At 45.7% G+C, this 25,108-nt stretch overlaps 1 protein-coding gene and 1 long non-coding RNA gene across 3 annotated transcripts in view; one reads left to right on the top strand and one right to left on the bottom strand.

The window, feature by feature from the left end:
* LOC147729090 (tetratricopeptide repeat protein 24-like) overlaps positions 1–25,108 on the bottom strand; it is a 604,158-nt gene that overhangs the window by 289,877 nt on the left and 289,173 nt on the right. The window lies entirely within an intron of this gene.
* LOC147729091 (uncharacterized) lies at positions 18,124–19,542 on the top strand. The gene is made up of 4 exons (XR_015309180.1): positions 18,124–18,165; positions 18,275–18,366; positions 18,468–18,553; positions 19,113–19,542. It is a non-coding gene; the product is annotated as an uncharacterized LOC147729091 (long non-coding RNA).

The following is a 25,108-nucleotide window of genomic DNA, read 5'->3' as shown; positions in this document are numbered from 1 at the left end:
AACAAACCACACCGTGCTTTGCTATGGCAAGTCAAGGTAGTTATAAAACCTTGAGGTGTTTAGGAATGCCATCTTTAACGTAAAGTCGGCATATGAACGTCATGAATGAACCCCTAAGGAATAGATGTTCATGCATAATAAATGAGTTCTTGCAGAAATCAATATTCAGGCAAAGAGTCTGGTTTTCCAAGAAATCATTGTAATGTTTGGTGAACGGACGGAAGTAGCCATGCCTCTATTTGGGTAGCGTGGGCTATGCCTAAATATGGTCTTGATTTCTATGCCTATATAAGGGCAACAGGAATTGTACCTGTATAAGGGCATGAATCGGGAAATTTCATTTGCAATCTAAAACGCCATATAACAGAGGGTCCTCGGTCTCATGGTGTTTCATTGTATTTAAACGTACCCCCCTAAATTTTCTTGTTTCACATTAAAACTGTGTTTCTAGAAAAAAGAAAGACCCGTGTTTTTGTACTACTTTTTAGAATACTCATTCCATGAATATCTGCATTGATTTGTTGAAGATTGAGTCATGATTCAGGACTCAACTCATCAGTAATAAGCGTATACTAAACTTGACTAAAGTTCATGAAAAAAATCCCTTGTAGGCATCTGTACCTAACATTTGTTCATTTGCCCAAGCCTCCATGGGTGTATTGGGTTTTGCACTGCTCTGTTACCGTACTATATTATAGCATTATAGCCTAAAGCCAAGGGCTATACTGGCTTTTATAAGCCAGAGGTGAGGGTCAATAACAAGAGAAAGGACCTCTTTGAATCTGTATTGATGAAAGGCTAGTATGTATGTCAGTGGGTGGGCAAGTTGTTCCAAACCTACTGACATTTAGGATGCCTTCTAATGCCAACAGGGCCTCCTTGATGCATGTTGAAACACCTTGACTGCTGATGTGATCCAGAAGTTGAGGCATTGCATCACTAAGGCTGATGTGTGTGAAGAGCATGGTGATATGCCAGATTGCCTTGTCCAATTATACCTAGTTGTAGGAAAGTACCATTTTGTCATGGCTACATCCCACTTTTTGCCTGACTGATGCATCTTTGACTGAGTGTGTATTGGGTTCCTGCTAACCAGGTTCCCAGTGTGTGTGCTCTTTCCCAAAACTGTACCCTTGTTACCACAATGGGCACACTTCTGATTTACACATAAGTGCCCTGTAAAAGGTACCAGTGGTACCAAGAGCCTTGTGACCAGAGAGGGTCTCTAAGGGCTGCAGCATTTATAGTGCCACTCTTAGAGACCCCTCACCAAACACAAGCATACTGTCACTGCAGCCTGCATGTTTTGCTGCAGATACAATTGAAGAGTTGACCTGACACACATCCCTGTGTGTCAGGTCTACCAGCTTTCAAGAGACATAGGTAAGGCAACCCTACAACAGGCCTGACAGCCCTAAGGTAGGGTGCACTATACCTCATGTGAGGGCATAACTGCATGACCAGATATGTCCCTATAGTGTCTAAGTCCATTCTTAGACAGTATAAGTAAACAGTGAAGCCATACTGAGTATGTGGGCTGGGAGCTTGTCACTAAGAGTTCCACAGCTCCATGATGGATTTTACCGAATTCCAAGATGTTTTTTACCAAACATCTCAGATTAGTGAGCCCACACCGATGCCAATGTTGGATTCCCTAGTAAATGCACTCATAGGGCACCTCAGAGGTTCCCCCTGAAAACCTACTAACTCACTAGTTTGTGTCTGACTGGTCTGCACCAGCCTGCCACCTCTAGACATGTTTCTGACCCCTGAGGTGGGAGCCTTTTACTTGGGTGGCTCAGAAACAAAGTCTGCTCTGGGTGGAGGTACTTCACACCTAGCCCAAAGCAGGAATAGCATTGAAAGGTGGTGAGCCTCCAAGGCTTTTCGTCCGTTATCTTGCCGACCAGAGCCACTCCAGCTAGTGAAGATGCCGGCCTCCCTGACCAAGCCCCCCTTTTGCCTTCTAGGTTGGTGGGAAAATAGTAAGCAGGAGGGGTGTGTCCCCTCTCAGTCACGTCCTCCCCCTTAGGTGCCCTGAGCTAAAGTGACCCCCTCCTTTCAAAATTTTCCATATTGTTTTAGAGAATTCTGGCAATTAGGGTTAGGGGTATGCCCCCTCCCCGGAGGGAGGGAGATACAAAGGGTGTAGGCACCGGAAAGGTAAGTTGTTGATTGGCTACTACCTTCTAACCCCTGTAACACCCCTTAATCGCATATTTAGGGCACACCTGAACCTTAATCCTCAGATGACCTACGAAGAAGAGGACAAAGAAGAGCTGTGCACCAGCAAAGATTGAAGAAACCATTTGATGTGGCTTCAGCCCTGGCGACCTGTCTGCAGCCCGCAAAGATCCTGCTACAGAGGAGCAAATCATCCAGCAGCCCAGCAACCTCCAGAACCCTGGAAGACAACTTATCCCCTGTGAACAGCAGACCTGTCCAGAAGAAAAACAACTTTAAAAACCAAGTCCTCTGCCTGTGGAACCGCAAAGTCAGCCACCTCTGCACCCGACGCCCACTGCCTGAGTCCAAGAGGACCAACGGTCCGGAAAAGGTTCTCTAGCTATTCAGAGCAAGAGTGTCTTGTGGGTTGACTCTTGTCAGATTCTTCTACAACGTCTGCAGCCTCTGCATGAGGACCTCCAACAGACTGTGACTGCATTGGTAAGCTGACCTCCAATGCCAAAGGACACCCCTGCACCCGGATCCCCTGGGCCTTGGGAAGATCTACAGACAGTGTCCTGACACTCAGCACATTCCAACTTACCTGCATATGCTGATTAAGTTTCATCCCATAGGATAACATTGTACTGATTGAAAAACGCATTGTCCAATTTTTACATTGAAAAACAGTGATTGCAAAATGCATTTTACTGCATGTTAGAAATGGGGGTATCTAGTTGGCAGAGGTAGGTACCTTTGTCCAAATAGGGACACTTGCTTCTAGTCAGGGTAAGGGGAATACACTCCTAAAATAACCCCCGCTCACCCCCTTGGTAGGTTTCCACAAGCAGACAGGCTTATCTCAGAGGCAGTGTGTAAAGCATTTGCGAACACATTCAGTAATAAAGTGAAAATACTACATATGGACACCACACCAGTTTAGTAAAATAAGTAATCATTATCTAAACCAAACAAGACCAAACAAGAAAAATCCACAATACAGTAATACAAATATGACTTTCAAATGGTAGAAATAGTTCAGTTTAAAACAAATTGCGTCACTTTTCATACAAACAAATAGGGTCGCAGGGAAGTTGATGCATCGGTTCCTTACACTCAGGGAAGGTGATGTGTCCTTTCCTTGCTCCGAGGGAGGTGATGCGTCAATCCTTACAGCTGCGCAGGGGAGGTGATTTGTCGGTTCTTTACCGGAGAGGAGGTGATACGTCAGTTTCTTACTGAATGGGGAGGTGATGCATTGTTTTTTTACTGCGTTCCCCAACAATGCGACAGACTTGGTGCCTCAATGCAATGCAACAATCCGAGATGATGCATGGGTTCTTGCAGCCGCACAGCAGGCCTGGCGTCAGAATAGGTGTGATGATCTCAGGCTTCGGAGATCGCTGCACTGGATGCGGCGTGCAGCGATTTCTCGAGCCACAGGCAGGCGCTGCGGCGATTTCTTCAGAGAGTGTCAGAAACAGGTAAGGATGTGTTGCGCTTCTCGAAGTTGCGTTACTTTTCCAGCTCCCAGGGGCAACCAGCCTCCAGAGGTCCAAAACAACAGCAGGTACCTCATAGCAGGTCAGAACTCCCAGCAAGGATGTTCAGAGGAGCTGGTGGTGAAGTCTTTGTGCCCCCGAGACTTCAGAACAGGAGGCGAGCTTAGTTTCAAGCCCTTGGAGATCTTCCTCAAGTAGGGGACACAACAAACAGCAAAGTCATTTTTCCTTTACTTGGCAGAAAGTAGCCACTGCAGGCCAACCCCAGACAGCAAACAGCACAGGGGCAGTATTCCTGCTCAACTTCTCCGGCTCTTCTCCAAAGCTTCCTCTTGATTGCCATAAGTGATCTAAAAGACGGGGGTCTTGGGCCCCACTTTTTATACAGCAAATCTCTTTGTTCTCTCATGAGCCCAGTCCAAAACAGTTCTGGGGGCACTTTGCAAGTGCACAACAACCTCCATTGTCAGTGTGAGCCCTGGCTCCAGACACACCACAGGGGGGCGGAGTAATCATTGTGAAAGGCAGGCACAGCCCTATTTAGGTGCCGGTGCTACTCCTCCCACCAGTCCAAATGCAGACCAGGCCTATTCAGCCTAGCGCTGACTCATCCAGACTCTCTGGAGCCACTGCACATCCCCAGCCCCTCAATCAATCAATCAATCAATCAATCACAGCACTTGTAAAGTGCGCTACTCACCCGGGAGGGTCTCAAGGCACTGGGGGTTGAGGGGTATGTTACTGCTCGAACAGCCAGGTCTTGAGCTGCTTCCTGAAGGAGAGATGGTCTTGGGTTCGCCAAAGGTGGGTTGGGAGGGAGTTCCAAGTCTTGGCTGCCAGGTAGGAGAAGGATCTTCCTCCGGCGGTGGCTCTGCGGATGCGTGGTACGGTGGCGAGGGCATGGCTGGTCGATCGTAGCTGGCGGGTGGGCGTGTAGAAGGTCATGCGGTCGTTGTGGTACTTGGGGCCCAGGTCATGGAGAGCTTTGTATGCGTGGGTGAGGAGTCTGAACGTGATTCTCTTGCTGACGGGGAGCCAGTGCAGGTCTCTCAGGTGTCCGGTGATGTGGCTGTGTCGGGGGATGTTCAGGATGAGTCGTGCGGAGGCGTTCTGGATGCGTTGGAGTCTTTTTTGAAGTTTGGCTGTGGTTCCGGCATAGAGGGTGTTCCCGTAATCCAGTCCGCTGGTGACGAGTGCCTGGGTGACGGGCTTCCTGGTTTCATTGGGGATCCATCTGAAGATCTTGCGGAGCATGCGCAGGGTGTTGAAGCACGAAGATGAGACAGCATTGACTTGTCTGGTCATCGACAGGGAGGAGTCCAGGATGAAGCCCAGGTTGCGTGCGTGGTCCGATGGCTTGGGAGCGGTGCCCAGGGCCGGGGGCCACCAGGAGTCGTCCCAGGCGGAGGGTGATGATCCCAGGATGAGGACTTCCGTCTTGTCTGAGTTCAGTTTAAGGCAGCTGTTCCTCATCCAGCCGGCGACGTCTTTCATCCCTTCGTGTAGGTTGGCTCTGGTGGTGGTGGGGTCGTTGGTGAGGGAGAGGATCAGCTGGGTGTCGTCGGCGTAGGAGATGATGTTGAGGTTGTGTTGGCGTGCGATGGCTGCGAGGGGGCTCATGTAGACGTTGAAGTGGGTTGGACTGAGTGAAGATCCTTGTGGTACGCCGCAGATGACTTCGGTGGCCTCGGATCTGAACGGGGGGAGGCGGACTCTCTGGGTTCTTCCGGCGAAGAACGAGATGATCCACTCCAGTGCTTTCTCTCGGATTCCGATGTTGCTGAGGTGCTTCACTAGGGTGGGGTGGCAGACAGTGTCAAACGCCGCAGAGAGGTCCAGGAGGATGAGGGCCGCTGTTTCCCCGTTGTCGATCAGGGTTCTGATGTCGTCGGTGGCTGCGATTAGGGCGGTCTCGGTGCTTGTGTCATCCCGAAACCCGGACTGCGAGGAGTCGAGGGATCCGTTCGTCCCGAGGAAGGCGGCAAGCTGTCTGTTGATGGTCTTATCGATGACTTTGGCTGGAAAAGGAAGGAGCGAGATGGGACGGTAGTTCTTGAGGTCGGTGGGGTCCGTCGTTGGTTTCTTCAGGAGGGCGGTCAGCTCGGCATGCTTCCAGCTCTCGGGGAAGGTGGCGGTGTGGAAGGAGGAGTTGATGATGTCCCGGAGATGGGGTGCGATGATGGCGTCGGCTTTGTTGAAGACGTGGTATGGGCAGGGGTCGGTTGGTGATCCGGAGTGGATGGAGTTCATCGTGCGGGTGGTGTCTTTGGTGCTGATCGGGGTCCAGTTGCCGAGGGTGGTGGTGGCGGGTGTTGGTTCGGTGGTAGGGTGCGTGGTCTGTGCGTCGAAGCTGTTGTGTATGTCGGCGATCTTGCGGTGGAAGAATGAGGCGAGTGAGTTGCAGAGGTCTTGCGAGGGAGTAATGTCGTTGTTTCCGGCGCTGGGGTTGGAGAACTCTTTGACGATGCTGAAGAGTTCCTTGCTGTCGTGGGCGTTGTTGTCCAGTCGTTCTTTGAGTGCCGACTTCTTGGTGGCGCGGATCAGCTGATGGTGTTTGCGGGTGGCGTGCTTGAGGGCGGTCCTGTTGTCTGTGGTCTGGTCGAGCCGCCAGGCTTTCTCGAGGGTGCAGCAGTTCTTCTTGGATTCCTTGAGTTTGTCGGTGAACCAGGGGGTTTTCTTGCTGCCTGGTCTGCTGGGAGGGTTCTTTAGTGGTGCAAGGTCATTGGCGCAGGTGGTCAGCCACTTGGTGAGGTTGCTGGCTGCTTCGTTGGGGTCCGTTGTGCTGGTGGGAGTGATCTGGCTGAGGGAGGCGGTGAGCTGCTCGGCGGTGATCTTGCTCCAGCTCCGGCGGGGAAACTGTTGCGGGTGGTGGTGGGTCGTAGTTCTTCTGAAGCTGAAGTGGACGCAGCTGTGGTTGGTCCAGTGGAGTCCGGTGGCGCGGCTGAAGGAGATGCGCGTTCCACGGCGTGCCTGTGGACGGAGCGGGTGTTGAGCAGGATGCACTTCTGGTGGTTGCTGCTGGTGCTCGACTTGGCGGGGGTGGTGCAGGTCCGGAGGCAGGTGAATTGGCAGGCTTGGCAGGCGAAGGGTCCGTGGGTGCGTCTCGGGGTGGCTCGGTAGCAGGCAGGGTTCTGGCCGGCTTTGAGTGCGTTGAGGGTGGCTGCGTTGTAGGTCCGTCGGGTAGTCTTGCATCGCCTGGGGCCAGGGGTCCTGGCGCTGGGCGCGGTCCCGGCGCGGACGGGCACAGACGGGCTTGCCTTTTTCCTATGGGAACAGATAGCCTTGCAATAGTGAAAAACGAAATTGGCAGTATTTCACCATCAGGGCATGTCCTAACTTTCACATACACTGCACCCTGCCCACATGGGTACCTTGGGCCTACCTTAGGGGTGACTGACATGTAAGAAAAGGGAAGGGTAGTGCTTGGCAAGTGTGTGTACTTGCCAGGTCGACATGGCAGTACTAGACTGCACACAGGCACTACAATGGCAGGCCTGAGTTACATTTACAGGTTGCTTATGTGGGTGGCACAACCAGTGTTGCAGGCCCACTAGCAGCATTTGATTTACAGGCCCTGGGCACACATAGTGCATTGTACTAGATACTGACTAGCAGATCAAATGTGCCAATCATGTAATCACCAATCCATCATGACAATTTACAGGGCGAGCAATTGCACTTTAGCACTGATCAACAGTGGTAAAGTCCCCAGAGTCATAAAACCAACAAAAACAGGTCAGAAACAGGTAGCCCAAAAAGTTAACATTCTAGAGATAACCCCGCTGGACAAGCCAGGTCTAACACTGTAACAAAGTATATTTGGCTCTTTAAAATAAATATATTTAAAGTAATATTTTTACAAACCATTGGTCTTGGATTTTGTCATTGAGTGTGTGCAATCATTTCTCGCCTGTGTGTGGACAACAAATGCTTAACACTACCCTCCGATAAGCCTGGATGCTCGCCCACATTACCATAAAAGAGAGCATGACTATTGGTTAACACGTTACTTAAGTGGTCGTGCTTAGAGGCATCCTAGTCAATGGAATAGGCAGGGAAAGTCTTTATTACCTTTATTGGCACTGTTTTTTAAAATGTTACTAGCCCTAGTACTTCAGTCATCGGGTAGCTGACCAGGGTGCCTATGCCAATTACTGTCATGTACATTGCTGCTTGGTTGTTTTGGCTCCGTGGATTATTTTGTTGTCAAAGGTGATTGTTAGTAGCAGAGGCATTAGGCTGACATGCAAGTAGATACCTATTTTGGTGGACAACAACCTGGGTTGTGGTTTGAGCTGTTGAAACGGTCCATAATGTTCACATATCCTCCAGTGTCTAGGATATCTGTGATGAATTCATCTGGGATATGGACTCAGCACTTCCGTTGGGAGTTATAATTTTTAGGTCAAAGCCTACCAGACAAAGCGACTGTCTGGTTTGCTACGGGCTTCTTGTGGACATTCTGAAATCTTCCATGGGAATGCACTTTGCCAGTTACTTACCATTGGTTTGTGTTTTGTAAATCACAGTTGCTTGCTTTTTATTTACAGGCTTTAAATCAGGATTCAGAAAGAACTACAGCACCAAAACAACACTCAACGCGGCCACCAACAACATTTGAATCATTCCCGGCTGTGGAGAAACAGCGGCCCTCATCCTACTCGACCTCTCCACAGCATTTGACACTGTCACCTACAAGACCCTCACCAGAAGACTCCCCAAGATTGGCTTACAAGGATCCGCTCTCAGATGGATCTGTTGCTTTCTCATGGGAAGAACCCAAAGGGTCAGGCTGCCACCTTTCACATCAGAGACCAAGAAACTGATATGCCAAGTACCATAAGGATCGTACCTGAGCCCCACCCTTTTCAAAATATCAATGACACCGCTCAGCAATATCATCCGATCACAAGACATCACCATCATCTCATACACCAATGACACTTATCTCATCATCTCTATCATGGATAAGATGACCACCATCTGAACTAACTTCATCAACTGCATGGCCATGGTGGCAGACTAGATGTGAACCAGCTGCCTGCAGCTCAACTCGGACAAGACAGAGGTACTGGCCTTCGACAACAACACATTTCATGGTGACAATAAGCTCAATATGATGGCTCAAGTAAACATAGTGCACACCTCCTGCTTCCATATCCTAGGCACGCTGCAAAAGATCTTCAAACGGCTGCTTCAGAACACCAGAATTACTAAAACACAATCACTCAACACTAGTAGGCAAGACTACGGCAACCATGCCGGAATCTCCAAGCAATGCCTACACAGATTCCAGACTAGCCAGAACACCTGCAAGACTCATATTCAGTCTGCCTGCCACACTGACACCACACTGCACCTCATAAAGCTTCACTGGATCCCCACTCACATGTGCAGCCAATTCAAACCTCTCACATACAAAACCCTACACAACACAGGACCAGAATACCTGAAAAGCTGTATACACTTTCCTCAACCCACCAGATACCTACGCTCTACGTTCTTCCTCAGTCTCACTCGCACACACTCCCCGCATCCGCAAAAACAATACTGGAGGTTGCTCATTCTCCTACATGGCACCCAAGACATCAGAGCTTCCTCCTCACTTCTTGAGTTCCGAAAGAAACTGAAGACCTGGCTCTTCATACTAGCACCTTGGGGACAATACACCTACACCCGCCCAAGTACCTGAATACCCTCCTTGGTGATTAGTGCACTACACCGATCAAAATAATATATTTGTTTTAGGCTGTGCAGCTTAAGTTAGTCCCTCTGGTGGAGGATAGCCTATTGAGGGGCATATTACCAAGGGCCTTATCGCCGCTTTAGCGGGAATTTTTCCCGCTAAAGCGGCGATAATTTTATCGCCCTATTACCTAGCTGTCGCTAACACCAGTTAGCGACAGCTGGTAGGAGATAGCGATCATCTTGGGGCCTGCTTTGCATGTCAGCGATATTTATCACTAATGACATGCAAAGTGGGCGTGCCAAGATGTTAGCGACTGGAAACAGTCGCTAACATCGCTATCTCCTATTACCTACTTTTGAAAATCAAAAGCTAACGCCTGCCCAGAGCAGTTCTTAGCCATGTTATCCAATGGTAGGTGGATAACATGGCTAAGAGCATTAGCTCGGTAGTGCATGAATAGCGCTGACTTTTCAGCGATATTCATGCATTTCGGTGGATTTTTATCGCTTTTGAGATAAACCTTGATAATAGCAAGGTTTGTCTGCGATAAACATCGGCAGAGCTCGGCGATAATAATATTGCCGCTAAGCCAACATAGCGATAATTATCGCTAGTTGTTGGTAATATGCTCCTTAGTGTATTCTCCCACAAGTGCTCGCTTTCTCTAAACAGGCCTTTAAACCTTATTCTTATCTTGTCATATTTTCTATACATTGAAAGACTGAGATCAAATGTCAGGCTCTGTCTTCAAAGGGAACTTGGCGTTTACGTTATTTTTTATTGTTTATCGTTTGGGCATTGTATACTTTTATCAGTAAAACTGTATGTCTGTGCAAATGTAACGGTCATTTCAATTGAAAATGTGTTGTCTGTAATGCATGCTCCCCACTACAACACTCTACTCCCCTCTATGCCCCTCCACTCTACAACATGCCACCCCATTATACAACACTCCACACCACTTTACTACACTCCATTACATGTCACTCCATTCCACTCTACACAACTCTATGACACATCACACCACTCTATAACACACTACTCCCCTGTACTCTATGACATCCAATTCTACTCTACTCCTTCCACTCTATGCTACAACACTCTATGCCACAACACTCAATGCCACAACACTCCATGACACTTTATTCCACTCTATGCTATGCCACTCCACTGTGCTCAACTCCACTCCTCTCCACTCCCTGACACTTAACACCACTCTCCACCACTCTATGACACTTCATTCTACATCACTCCACTCCACTCTACAACACTCTATGCCCCTCCATAATACTCCACTGTACTCCATTCAATGACACTCTACTTCACTCTAACCACACCATGGCACTTTACTCCACTCCTCTCTATGTCACTCCACTCGTCGTCACTTTATGCCATTCCACTCTATGACACTCCACTCCACTCTATGCCACTCAGGTCTACAACACTCTACTCTACTCTGTGTCACTGCACTCTACGACACTCTTCTCTATGCCGTTCCACTCTGTGTCCTTTCACTCTACTACACTCCACTCTACTCCCACCATGCCACTCCACTCCACTCTACTCCACTCCATGACACTCTATGCCACTCCGCTCTACTCTTCATGAACGTCCTATCTGTTTATATGTGACGAGTCCGCAGTCATACAGATACTACTAGTAGTATACTTTTAGGAACAACAAACAATCATAAACTTAGTTTACCTTTGTGAATCAGGCCCCTTGTGTTTGGACCTCTCCTGGAGTCTGGACCAAGTGCTCCCATTTTTGGAGCTACATTTCTTTTATATACAAGCACTCCATAGGAGTGCTTGTATTATTAGCCCATCTCTCACATTCTCATCCATGTAGCTTCTATACCCTCCCACCCGTCCCCGTTCCATGTTGCTTCTTTTCACTCCCATTGTACTTTAATACGCATCACTCTATTATATGCCACTGCAGTCTACTCTGCACAACCCTGCTCTATGCCTCTGCATTCTACTCTGCACCACGCTACTCTACATCACACTACTCTACACCACACTACTCTAATGCAATGCACTCTATACCACTCTGCTCTTCTCGGCACTACTCTACCCTGTGCCACTGCACTCTATACAACTCTGCTATTCTCTGCACCACTCTACTCTATGTCACTGCACTCTGCATCACTCTATTCTGCACCACTCTATGCCACTGGACTTTACGTCACTCTACTTTTTCCACTGTACGCCACTGCACTCTCTGCTACTGCAGTCTACACCATTGCGCTCTACTCAACCCATAACTATGGAGAATATGATTCTAAAAGCTGTAGTGAGTATGGGTAATTCAAATGTCTAAAAAGTATGAGGATTATATTGTCATTTTGTGTGGGTCTTTTGTGTTTTTTGTGTCTAAAAAGTATGAGAATTATATTGTAATTTTGTGTGGACCTTTTGCTTTTTTTCTTGGATGGTAGGTTTGTGGCAGTGTACTTTGATGCTTGTTATAGTATTTCCATTTCTTTTTTCTCTTTCCCACATGCTTACATTTTTTCTTTCCACTCACATTCTCTGTCTTTCCCCAGTCTGCAAGTTTGACCTAATTGTGATGGGGTGCATAGATGCCTGCCAGTGCCCCCATGTGTAGTAGGCCGGCCCCCTCGTCCCATAGACATTCAGTCTATACTCAGCATTATAGTATCGGAGTGAGACCACAAGTGGGGTTCTTCCTTTTATTTGAAGCCTCTAGCCATGTCTGGCCAGAAGGTGAGGTGCATATACATGTGGGTGGTCCACTGGAGGATGGGCCACTAACCTGCTCATCCCTCCCCAACTTGGTTTAAAAAGTCAATGTTTATTTTATTTGACATGCAAAGTCTTTGACCCGCTGGCTGGGCTGTGGATTGGGTCGCAGGTTGAACCGATGAGGTTGACTGCGAGTGGGTGGATCACGGGCAGGAGAAGTAGCTTGCATATCATATTGCCGGTTCTCTGTGGGACCTGAGGGGCCTAGGCCCGCTGGCTCATCACCTGCTGAGTCATCTTCTCCGTACTCAGACCAGCCAGTGTTCTCTTCATTGTCGTGTTGAGGAGCGTGCCAGGGTGAGCTTTCCACCCCTTTGAACCATGATGATATGTTCCTTGAAACTACTTCCTGCCCTTTGCTGGCCCCCACCGTGGTTCCGTCACATCTGATAATGGTCCACATCCCAGGGTTAGATGGTGTCCTAAAATTCTATCAAGGCTTGTGATTCTTGATGATTATGTGGTCACTGGTTAGGAGTGATCGGATTCTAGATCGCTGGGTTTGGCTGGCGAGTGAGTTGGGACTTGGTCACACAAGGATCTGCAGTGATAGCCAGTGCTGGTCTTTCTGGCACTCTCGTTAGTTGGCACACTGGGCATCTGCAAACGATGTTTCAGCCATTTCTTCTAGTCCAGGGAACCATACCCTCTCATTCTTGTTTTCATCATTGTGGCATCTTGGTGTCCCCTAAGTGCAAGTAGTGCAACATGGTCCCTCAGAGCCTATGGTACTACTATGCGGGACACTGCAGGAGGATTCCATCTGTAGTAGTGCTGAAATCATCCCACACCCACCACATCTTCATCAGACATTATGCTGAGCATCAAATTTGTGGGAGATCACTTGGACTCAAAAGCGTTAACCATGAGGTGATATGGAATTGGAAAGGGGGATTGCGATGGGGGGGTTTGTTTCCTTTGTTGTCAGGGCTGTGCAGAAGGGGGCGGGGGGCTCCGGATTTGCTGGTCATTCACCTTGGTGAGAACGATCTTGTAGAACTATCTGGCCTGACTCTGATCAAACTAATGAAAATGGATCTGTCTGTCATCAAAGACACGTGGGTGAGCACCATGGTGATTTGGACGGAATTCGTACCGCGGCTGCTTTGGAGAGGAGCACGAAGCCATGCAGCTTTGGAAAAAGTTAGGAGAAACGTAATAAAGCAATTTGAATTTTCTGTGGGGGCATGGGGGTTCACATGTTATCTCACACTAATGTACAGATTACTGAGGGGCATCTTTTCCGTGAGGATGGGATCCACCTGTCTCAGATGGGGCCCACCTGTCTCAGATGGGGCAAGCATTCTATTTATTGGAATTGAGGGATTTGATCGCCCAACCATGGAAGGAAAATGTGTGATGCTCTACCAGATGGTTAGAACAAACAAGATATGTACCTGTGCACACCCTTCTTAGTGCTAAATAAACAATGTGTTAAACTGTTTAACATGGCATGCGTGCTGTTTGGTGAAAGGGCAGTCAGCCCAGTTAAATGAACCACAGCTAGTGGAGCAACCACTGGTATACCAAACTCACAGCGAAATTGAAAGTATGACAATGAATCACTTGAAAATTTGCCTATTAATCAAACTTAAGCCAATAAAGAATTACATTTTAATACCAAAGTAGTTTAACTTCTGTATTCATTTACATTTTCATGAATTACGTGAAGAATTTGATTAGTTTCAAGACCTTTCTTGTACTGCAAAAAAAATCTTTACAGTGTTGTTATTTAAAAGACAATATGAACATTACTGTCACTTAACAAAACTGTCAATCATAAATTTATTGTATTAGTTACACAACCAAAACATAGTTTGTGAAGGCCCAATGCATTTTGGGTGGATCCCTTCTTCAGGGGCACTGTGGAAAGGTAACAGTGAAAAAGAAGCAGCAATAAACGTTTTAGCCTAAAGTTCATATATGCTACTGTTACTGATTTAAACATAATGTACACAAGATGCATACTGCTTCAACGTCCAACATCTAAGCCACTGGAATAACATAACCTGAACCGTCAACCGTAGTCTACTGATAAACAACCTTGAAATGAGCACTTACTGCAATAAGTGCAGTAATGGAGACCTTCTCGCTTGTGGTTCGAACTTGAACTACTATCTGCCAAACTGCTTACAATGTTATCGCATCTACGGTAAACCAAAAACAAAACTCGCCTTAGTTAAATGATACGCCCATATAAGACACGCTAAAAATGGATCCATGTTAATTAACTTGCGTCTATACTTAACAGGAAAACTCACCACGTGGAAATACACCTTGCGGGTGTAGAACTCCGTGCAGTCCAGCTGAAAGAGATGTGTCCCCTCAAAATTGTCACGATCCATAAGGCAATGTATGAAGCCTATAGTTTGTGCCTCCTCTCTCGTAATCATAACATCTACTTTCACTTTGAGCGTCTAAACAAATACCAAAAGTGTTTCAACGCTGACAGTGCGACCGAAAACTGAGTGCTTCTAACCTGTGCAGCTTCCCAAAGGTAAAGAGTGAAACACAACTGTGCATCCGCAGACTAATCAAGAAACCGACACGTCCGAAATCAACATAGAGATGGGACTGGCAGGATCCACCATGATGAAGTGGTGTAAACGGATCGTGTTAGATCTAAATGCCTTGTTACACAATGCTAAGTTGACACGACAGAAAATGCTACAATTTTGTGTGAAGGTGCAAATGGAGCTGAATCTATCTCACTTACACAACTGCTATGCGTGTAGGTTATCGATCCGTTAATACTCGCTTGTGGAAACCATGGAAGATTACTGCCACCTCACTGCAGCGAAACCGAATAGGAATTGTGTAAAGTCTATCTAGATGTAGTAATCATTCAGTGACTGCAAAACCGGTTACTAATATAAAACGCAAACTGTGTGTGTGGCTCGTCAAATACATTACTAAAACTCCTTCAAATAGTTGTGGATGAAAGCATATACTTACGAAAGACAAGACATGTAAGAAATACTGGAAAGATCGGAATGGCAGACATAATGAAAAAACATAAAAGAAATCTAAGCGAGGTAGTTGTGCTGACATCATTAAAAAAGTGTACAAAAAGTTTAAAAGTGTTTTGACCAAAAAAACAGACACATTCACAGAACTATATATTGTCAAGGAAAGCAATGACAAGAAACATTGCAGTTCAATCCTATCATTGAGCCCTCCTGGTACCAAAGTTTGCAAATGCTTGATCCACCAAGCTTCTCTTTGTGCTAATAGTGTGGGGTAATTCTGATCTAATCGTGGATTTAATGATTCCAGAATTGTGAATCTCATTTGTGCGTTGGTGTGTTGGTGTTCTAACCAATGAGAAGAAAAATACGATTTAGTTGACTTGGTACGAAACGTACTTTTGTGTTCGGTAATGCGTATTTTTATTTTTCTGGAAGTTTTGCCTACATATAGTAGTCCGCAGGGACATTTTATTGCGTAAATCACGTTGGAGGAATTACAGTCCCCATTGTGTCTCAAAGAAATTGCTTTACCTGAGTGTGGATGATGTATCGTATTGCCAGTAATCACATTATTGCAATGCACACAATCAAAGCACTTGTACATTCCGAGAAATTGTTGTTCAGTCTCCATTTTGGTTGCCAAAATTTCCTTGATGTTTTTACTGCGGGTATAAGCGAACAGTGGTTCCTCATCAAATAAGCCTTTGAAATCTGGTTCTTGTCTCAATAATTCCCATCTTGATTTAATGATGCCTTTAATCGCGTGTGTTCTGGTGGAGTACTTTGAGACAAAGACATGTCGTGTGGACTGAACTTTAATCTTGGGAGTGAGCAGAGTCTCCCGTTCTTTTACTTGAGTTTTATTCAATGCTTCAGTCAAAATCTCAGAGGGATAACCCCACTCACTGAATTTAACTTGCTGTTTTTGTAAAGCCTCTAGCAAGGTGGTGTTGTTGTAGGTTATGCGTTTAACTCGCAACATCTGAGAGTATGGAAGGTTTCTAATTAGTGACAGTGGATGGAAACTGGAGTGCAATAGCAAGTTGTTTCTATCTGTTGGTTTCGTGAAAACTGACATCTCAAGCCTGTTGTGCTGTTTGCTAATGAAGACATCTAGGTAGTTGATGCTCTGTTGACTGATGACGTACGTGAATTTGATTCTCTCATGTTTGTTGTTAAGTTCCAAAATGACCTTTTCCAATGAATCTTTCGTATTGTTCCAGATAAGGAAAATGTCATCTATGAATCTTACATTGAATACCAAGTTGTTCCTCCATGTCTCATGATTATAAATGTTGTCGACTCATTTTTAAATTGTGCCATGAACGTGTTGGCGTAGGCGTGAGCCCCCGAAAAACCCATGGAGGTCCCGCTTACTTGCAAGTAAAAATCTTCCTGCCATTTCAGATAGCTGTGTTGGAGACAAAAAATAAGCAACTCCAATAGCAAAACTTTGTTCACTGCAAGTTCTGGCAATTGTAGTAGGGCCCATTCACAGGCCTCAACTCTCTCTTTTAATGAAATAGATGTATATAATGATGTGACGTCAATGGTACGCATCAACCAAGTTGGATTACAATCATTTTGTACCAGTTGAAGTAAGTACAAACTGAACGCATAACCTCCAACAACACCACCTTGCTAGAGGCTTTACAAAAACAGCAAGTTAAATTCAGTGAGCGGGGTTATCCCTCTGAGATTTTGACTGGAGCATTGAATAAAACTCAAGTAAAAGAACGGGAGACTCTGCTCACTCCCAAGATTAAAGGTCAGTCCAAACGACATGTCTTTGTCTCAAAGTACTCCACCAGATCATAAATCAAGATGGGAATTAATGACACAAGAACCAGATTTTAAAGGCTTATTTGATGAGGAACCATTGTTCGCTTATACCCGCAGTAAAAACATCATGGCAACCAAAATGGAGACTGAACAACAATTTCACGGAATGCGCAAGTGCTTTAATTGTGTGCATTGCAATAATGTGATTACTGGCAATACGATACATCATCCACACTCAGGTAAAGCAATTTCTTTGAGACACAATGGGGACTGTAATTTCTCCAACGTGATTTACGCAATTAAATGTCCCTGCGGACTACTATATGTAGGCAAAACTTCCAGAAAAATAAAAATACTCATTACCAAACACAAAAGTACGTTTCGTACCAAGTCAACTAAATCGTATTTTTCTTCTCATTGGTTAGAACACCAACACACCAACGCACAAATGAGATTCGCCATTCTGGAATCCTTAAATCCACGATTAGATCAGAATTACACCACACTATTAGCACAAAGAGAAGCTTGGTGTATCAAGCATGTGCAAACTTTGGTACCAGGAGGGCTCAATAATACGATTGTACTCCAATGTTTCTTGTGATTGCTTTCCTTTACAATATATAGTTCTGTGAATGTGTCTGTCTTTTGGTCAAAACACTTTTTAACTTTTTGTACACTTTTTTAATGATGTCAGCACCACTACCTCGCTTAGATTTCTTTTATGTTTTTTCATTATGTCTGCCATTCCGATCTTTCCAGTATTTCTTACATGTCTTGTCTTTCGTAAGTATATGCTTTCATCCACAACTATTTGAAGGAGTTTTAGTAATGTATTTGATGAGCCACACACACAGTTTGCGTTTTATATTAGTAACCGGTTTTGCAGTCACTGAATGATTACTACATCTAGATAGACTTTACACAATTCCTATGCGGTTTTGCTGCAGTGAGGTGGCAGTAATCTTCCATGGTTTCCACAAGCGGGTATTAACGGATCGATATCCTACATGCATAGCAGTTGTGTTAGTGAGATATATTCAGCGCCATTTGCACCTTCACACAAAATTGTAGCATTTTCTGTTGTGTCAACTTAGCATTGTGTAACAAGGCATTAAGATCTAACACGATCCGTTTACACCACTTCATCATGTCGGATTCTGCCAGTCCCATCTCTATGTTGATTTCAGACTTGTCGGTTTCTTGATTAGTCTGCGGACGCAGTTGTGTTTCACTCTTTACCTTCGGGAAGCTGCACGGGTTAGAAGCACTCAGTTTTCGGTTGAACGGTAAGCGTTGAAACACTTTTGGTATTTGTTTAGATGCTCGAAGTGAAAGTAGATGTTATGATTACGAGAGAGGAGGCACAAACTAAAGGCTTCATACATTGCCTTATAGATCGTGACAATTTTGAGGGGACACATCTCTGCCAGCTGGACTGCACGAAGTTCTACACCCGCATGGTGTATTTCCACGTGATGAGTTTTCCTGTTAAGTATAGACGCAAGTTAATTAACATGGATCCATTTTTAGCGTGTCTTATATGAGCGTATCATTTAACTAAGGCGAGTTTTTTTTGGGTTTACCGTAGATGCGATAACAGTGTAAGCAGTTCGGCAGATAGTAGTTCAAGTTCGAACCACAAGCGAGAAGGTCTCCATTGCCGCACTTATTGCAGTAAGTGCTAATTTCAAGGTTGTTTATCAGTAGACTACGGTTGACGGTTTAGGTTATGTTATTCCAGTGGCTTAGATGTCTTATCTCCCCTTTTTTTCCTCTTTTTTTATCAGTGATGTAGACATCTTATCACCTTCCCTCTCGTGTTCATACAGAGTGACGTGATTCATTTTTGCTTCGAGGCTTCCATTGAAGATAGTTTTCACACAACTGAACAACACAGCGAGTCCACTTTTGACTGGCAGTTGTTGGTTGCAGCTTTAATATTTAAAATTCACGGATAAGTTACTTGCATGGGATCAGTTGTACACATATGCACAAACTTTCAGCATTGTAATCTATGCAGATACACATGGTGGCAGCTTTTCTAGTGCACCTCTTTTCCTTTTGACCTCGAGAAGACACATAAGGATTTTTGTTCAATACAGTTGTACAATTAATGGACGTTGAAGCAGTATGCATCTTGTGTACATTATGTTTAAATCAGTAACAGTTGCAAACATGAACTTCAGGCTAAAACGTTTACTACTGTTTCTTTTTCATTGTTATCTTTCCACAGTTCCCCTGAAGAAGGGATCTATCCGAAATGCATTGGGCCTTCACAATCTATGTTTTGGTTGTGTAACTAATACAATACATTTATGATTGACAGTTTTGTTAAGTGACAGTAATGTTCATATTATCTTTTAAATAATAACACTGTAAAGATTTTTTTTGCAGTACAAGAAAGGTCTTGAAACTAATCAAATTCTTCACGTAATTCATGAAAATGTAAATGAATACAGAAGTTAAACTACTTTGGTCTTAAAATGTAATTCTTTATTGGCTTAAGTTTGACTAATAAGCAAAGTTTCAAGTGATTCATTGTCATACTTTCAATTTCGCTGTGCATTTGGTATACCAGTGGTTGCTCCACTAGCTGTTGGTCATTCGCTCTACCAGATGGGGCTGAAGGTTCTCCATTGGTGGGGCAGGAAAACTCTGTTCGGTTTTCCTGGTTGGCGGATTTTCTGGGGGGTGGGCAGCCTGGAGCGGGTTTGTCCATCCTCAAAAGGCAGTAAAAGGAAATGAGGGGGGTATCAACACGAGTCAGTCTCTTCTGGGTTTGGTTGGGTTAACTCGGTGGTGGTTCATCTTTCATAGGGATGCTAAGCTAAGCTGGGGGATTTGGTTTATTAAAAATGAAGGGCAAGATGTTTTTGGAAAAAGATTTTATTTGCACCTGTCTGAATAAAGTGGCATTTCTTGCTAATAAAGAAGTTGTGGACAGTGAGTTATTGCGCGAGGAGGGACCCATGGGGAGCTGCGCGTGAGCCGGTCTCCCCCTGGGTTGTTCGCGCAAGGGAGCAGCCACAGGTGCCGGGGGATTAGTTTAATGAGGCACGCGGGGGGAAGTGATTTATAGGGGCTACAAGGGCGGGAAAAGTACTGTGCCCGGGGGAGGCGGGTGATTCAGAAAAGGGGGTGGTGATGAACAGAGTGTCTGAATTAAGCAGACAACTCTTACCCAGTCCAAAGATCAGGGCTTGATCCATCACCGTTTTTTAGCTCACTGCACCATCCCAGCTCAGAACTTGGCTATATGCTAATTAGTCTGACCCTGGCCTAGTGCATCATGGGAACAGGGCAGACCAAACTACCAAGCCAATTCTTATACTGGGAAGGAAACAAGCTACCGGGGACCGGTTTCTGAAATTTCAGCCGTCTTCGGCCCGGCTTGCTTGAATCCTGATGGTGCAATGAGCTAGGGACTCACATCTGAGTATACCCTTCCACGCTTATGGTGGACAAAAATGATTCAGAAAAGGGGGTGGTGATGAACAGAGTGTCTGAATTAAGCAGACCACTCTTACCCAGTCCAAAGATCAGGGCTTGATCCATCACCGTTTTTTAGCTCACTGCACCATCCCAGCTCAGAACTTGGCTATATGCAAATTAGTCTGACCCTGGCCCAGTGCATCATGGGAACAGGGCAGACCAAACTACCAAGCCAATTCTTATACTGGGAAGGAAACAAGCTACCGGGGACCGGTTTCTGGCAATTCAGCCGTTTTCGGCCCGGCTTGCTTGAATCCTGATGGTGCAATGAGCTAGGGACTCACATCTGAGTATACCCTTCCACGCTTATGGTGGACAAAAATGATTCAGAAAAGGGGGTGGTGATGAACAGAGTGTCTGAATTAAGCAGACCACTCTTACCCAGTCCAAAGATCAGGGCTTGATCCATCACCGTTTTTTAGCTCACTGCACCATCCCAGCTCAGAACCTGGCTATATGCAAATTAGTCTGACCCTGGCCCAGTGCATCATGGGAACAGGGCAGACCAAACTACCAAGCCAATTCTTATACTGGGAAGGAAACAAGCTACCGGGGACCGGTTTCTGGCGGGGGAGGCGGGTGGCGGAGGTTGAATTTTGTCCCACCCACCCTTCCCTCTTTTTTCTTTTTCAGGCCTTGTTTAGTTATGGTTTTTTATCTGCTTTGGTTACTGCCAAAGTGGGCGTACCTAGTTGCCACGATAAGACAGGTTTAGATGTACAGTTTAGTTGGTAGGCGGATTTTCTGGGGGTGGGCAGCCTGGAGCGTGTTTGTCCATCCTCAAAGGGCACTCAGTCTCTTCTGGGTTTGGTTGGGTTAACTTGGTGGGGGTTCATCTTTCATAGGGATGCTAAGCTAAGATGTGGGATTTAGTTTATTAAAAATGAATGGCAAGATGATTTGGAAAAAGATTTTATTTGAACCTGTCTTAATAAGGTAGCCTTTCTTGCTAATCAAGAAGTTGTGGACAGCGAGTTATTGCGCGAGGCTGCCCAGCGGGTGAGGTGCAGATACATATAGGTGGCCCACAGGAAGCAGGACCGCAAACAAGCTACACTAATATGCTGTTGTGTCCCCGGCGCACAGTGTGTGGGCTCTGCCAATAAAGCCCTTTTATACTGTACACGTGCAGCCTTTTTCATACCATACCTGCGTGTATTTACATTGCATTTTCGTTTTGCTAGTTATGGTGGCACTGTTTGCTTTTATTGGAACGCTGGCCTTGCTTTCGTTTGTTATCACTCCACTACCATGGTTTTACATTTTTGAGACCTGTCCGGTCCCGGAGATTATTTAAACCCATGGCTAGTCTTGCTTTCGTTCGTTATCACTCCTCTACCTTGGCTTTAAATTGTTTAGACCTGTCCGGTCCCGGAGATTTTGAAACCCATGGCTGTATCCGACTCTCAGCTCTGTGACAGCCTATTAGGCAGACGTGGACTAAATTTATTTAAGACGCCATCTAGTGGCAACTTGCCGGATGTGCATTGTGGTTGCAGATATCCAGGCTAAATATCGGCCGTGCAGTATGAGCGTGCCTAGTGAAACCAGGCGATGCTTTTGACCCTGGTGTCCGTGAACGGCATCGGCCTTGCTTCTATCTAGGATCTCGCTTCAAACCTCTGAAGCCGTGTACACAGTACCCCGAGATGCGCGCGCTGTTTGTGTATGTCTTGTACACAGTACCCCGAGATGCGCGCGCTGTTTGTGTCGGCCTTGTACGCAGTTCCCCGAGATGCGCGCGCTGTTTGTGTCTGCCTTGTTGTCAGAAATGCTTCATCTCGCTGTACTGTACGTACCTTTCAGCCCGCTGAGTCGGTAATGATGTTGTGCTTTACATGACGCACAGTTATGTCCCGTAGACAAGAGTCCGACTACCGCATTAGCACTAATGAGCACAGAGGGGGGCTGGTACAGAGGGGTAGTTAACAACCACTGGCTGCTGCCACTGGCTGCTGTTATTAAAAAGCTTATAATTGCAGTACTCCTCGTGATCTCGAGGCACGGTGACTGCAATCTTTGGGAAACTCTCAAGTTTAGATCAAAGAGAATTGTAAACATGTGCAATTAATATTCATGTGTTTATGCATTCTATTTCTTATGCACATGTTTATTTTAGTGGGGATTAAAGTATTTTAAAGCATTAAAATGCCGAAATAAATTGAAACAACACTTAGTTCTGCAAGGGGACTATGCTATAAATAAAAAAGCATGACGGTGACAGCTAAGAGTAGCAATTAAAATGCTCTGGTAAACAAAGTATTCTTTCATTATCAAATGGAAATCCAACCTTAGAGCAGGATTGTATAATTGCAAAAGAAAGGGGAAGTGAATGAGTTAGAGATAAATAAGTGAGCATCAGGTCATAGAGGGAAAGGGAGAAGAATGTAAGACGTGTGTCGTAGGCAACTGGTATGGATGCAAATTCAGGACAGTGAATGTAAAAATTCAGGACAAAGGGTCAAAATTCAGGACAAAAATTCAGGACAGGAGGTCAAAATTCAGGACAAAACTTTGGGACAAAAGATACGTTTTACCGATATGTCAGAGGAGGTCGCGCAATAGTATAAAGGTAAGTAAATAGACAACCACCTCAGTACAAGTCAAAGTAAGTTTATATTAGGTTGAGACAATCGGGCACTTAACGTTTTTCAGTATGCCTGCAGCTAGCTACCTTAGAGACGATTCAAAACTCACATCTCACTGCAGCAGGTATAAGTTACCAGACAATGGTGAACCACACCTGAATATAAGTGGTGCCGCTTTTATTGTTGAATGAAAACTACTGGATATACAAGGAACTTTGAAGTGCCAGCCCCCAGTAACAAAACCTGCTTCAACACAACCGGTCAGTTGGAGCACCTAGGCCACATTGCCTCGAAATCCAGCACCCTTGGGCAATGCCCCTGAATAACTCACGCAATCACAATACAATGCAGAGGAAATAACATCACACGAGAAGTGACTTGCAGGATATGACTATGAAGAAATACAGTTTTTCATGAAATCCCTTCTGGATTTGAGGGCTTATATGTTTTTTAGGTTGAGCCTAGGTAGTGCTTACGCTGTCTCTTTGAGACCTGTTGTATTCAGAGTTGTTGACTTTAACTTTGCCTATGCTTTTGATTTGCTACTTAGATTGCTCTTCAAAATATCTTGGTATCAACTGGTTCGTTGCCCTTCCTTGCCCCTCTTTTCTCTATTTAGTTACCGCCCAACGCCCATAGAGCAGGGCCTACCTATTCAGTAGCTTTCCACTGGAGAGATTAACTGTTAGTTCAGATGCACTCTTTTTCTGTTTCTTTCTCTTCAAGCAGAGCGGTGTATGTGTGTATAATTTTGCAGCAGTGTGAACAAGTCGGAGAACAGTGTGGGAACAGGAGGCGGCGCACCCGATCACAGCTATCCTCTGGCGGCGTGTTGCTGGGTGATCGAGCACACTGCCTGCGCTCCCTGATGAAACATTTACTCCCTTGGATGTGTGCGAGCACCCAAAGAACAGCGAACAAGAACATTGTACTACTTTGACAGAGCTCGGAACAACTTTGTAATTTATTTCCTAGTGTTTTTCACGACCTATTGCGTGCCCCACCCTCTTTTTGTGCATGCTGCACTGCACCTTCCCTCCCTCCTCTTGTGCTGCACGTCCCTTCTGCCAATTATTGGCCCGTGCCCTTAGTTCCGCCATTACAATAGGGATCCCAGGGGTGGCATCCAAAGGATGTCCTTCTCCGGGGTTCTTCAGGTGGGTGGGGCAGTCCAGGCTACAGGTCAACAGGGATCCCTATTGGGTATTTAGGTTTGGGGGGGGGGCTCAGTGGCAGTTAAAATCTGTGCGCTCTGGCGCGTGGCCTAGTTAGTCGATGTGGTCCTGGAGGGAGGCTTCTAGGTTTTTGTTCCCCAGTTTAGGTTTGAAGTTAGTTCTTTTAATAACGAGGTTTTCATGTCAGATAAAGTGTTAAGATAAAGTGTTAGTGGTGAAGGAGGCGCTAAAACAGGTTGCCCTTATAAAGCCTGGTATATTTTTTTAGGCTTGGGTGGGCTTCACTGCCCTAAATGCTCGGCTGTGAGGGGCGTTGCGTGGCAGTATTGGCTCGTTCACCTCCGATAGCCTAGAAAGAACTAAACGTTTAGTGCAGTTAAAAATTGAGATTGAAGGATGGGAGCATGATGCTCAGCGCATTGTGGTGGATCCCGCGCTTACTCGGGAGCTCCTTGACGTCATCATTTGGGTTGGGTTAGACACCCAGGCGTGGAAATCCGGGTAGGGTGACCAACTGGCAGAGGTGCAAATTCAGGACGGTGAGTGTAAAGATTCAGGACAAAGGGATAAAATTCAGGACAAAAATTCAGGACAAAAGGTCAAAATTCAGGACAAAACTTCGGGACAAAAGGTAAGTTTTTTACAGACACGTCAAAGGTGGTCGCGCAATATTATATAAGTAAGTAAATAGACAACCACCTAAGTACAAGTCAAAATAAGCTTATATTAGGTTGAGACAATCATACATGTCACAGTTTTTCAGTATGGCCGCAGCTTGCTACCTTAGACGATTCAAAATTTGCATCTCGCTCCAGCAGGTACATTAGTCACCAGACAATGGTGAACCACATCTGAATATAAGTGAGGCTGTTTTATTGTTGATTGCAAACTACTGGATATACAAGGAGCTTTGCAGTGCCAGCCCCCAGTAACAAAACTGCTCCCCCCCTTTCCAGCCTCCCAGTGAAATGCAC

Source organism: Lissotriton vulgaris, chromosome 2_2 (assembly GCF_964263255.1).
Source record: "Lissotriton vulgaris chromosome 2_2, aLisVul1.2, whole genome shotgun sequence".
In the NCBI taxonomy this organism is placed as follows: Eukaryota; Metazoa; Chordata; class Amphibia; order Caudata; family Salamandridae; genus Lissotriton; species Lissotriton vulgaris.
This window is presented reverse-complemented; position numbering and strand designations above follow the sequence as displayed.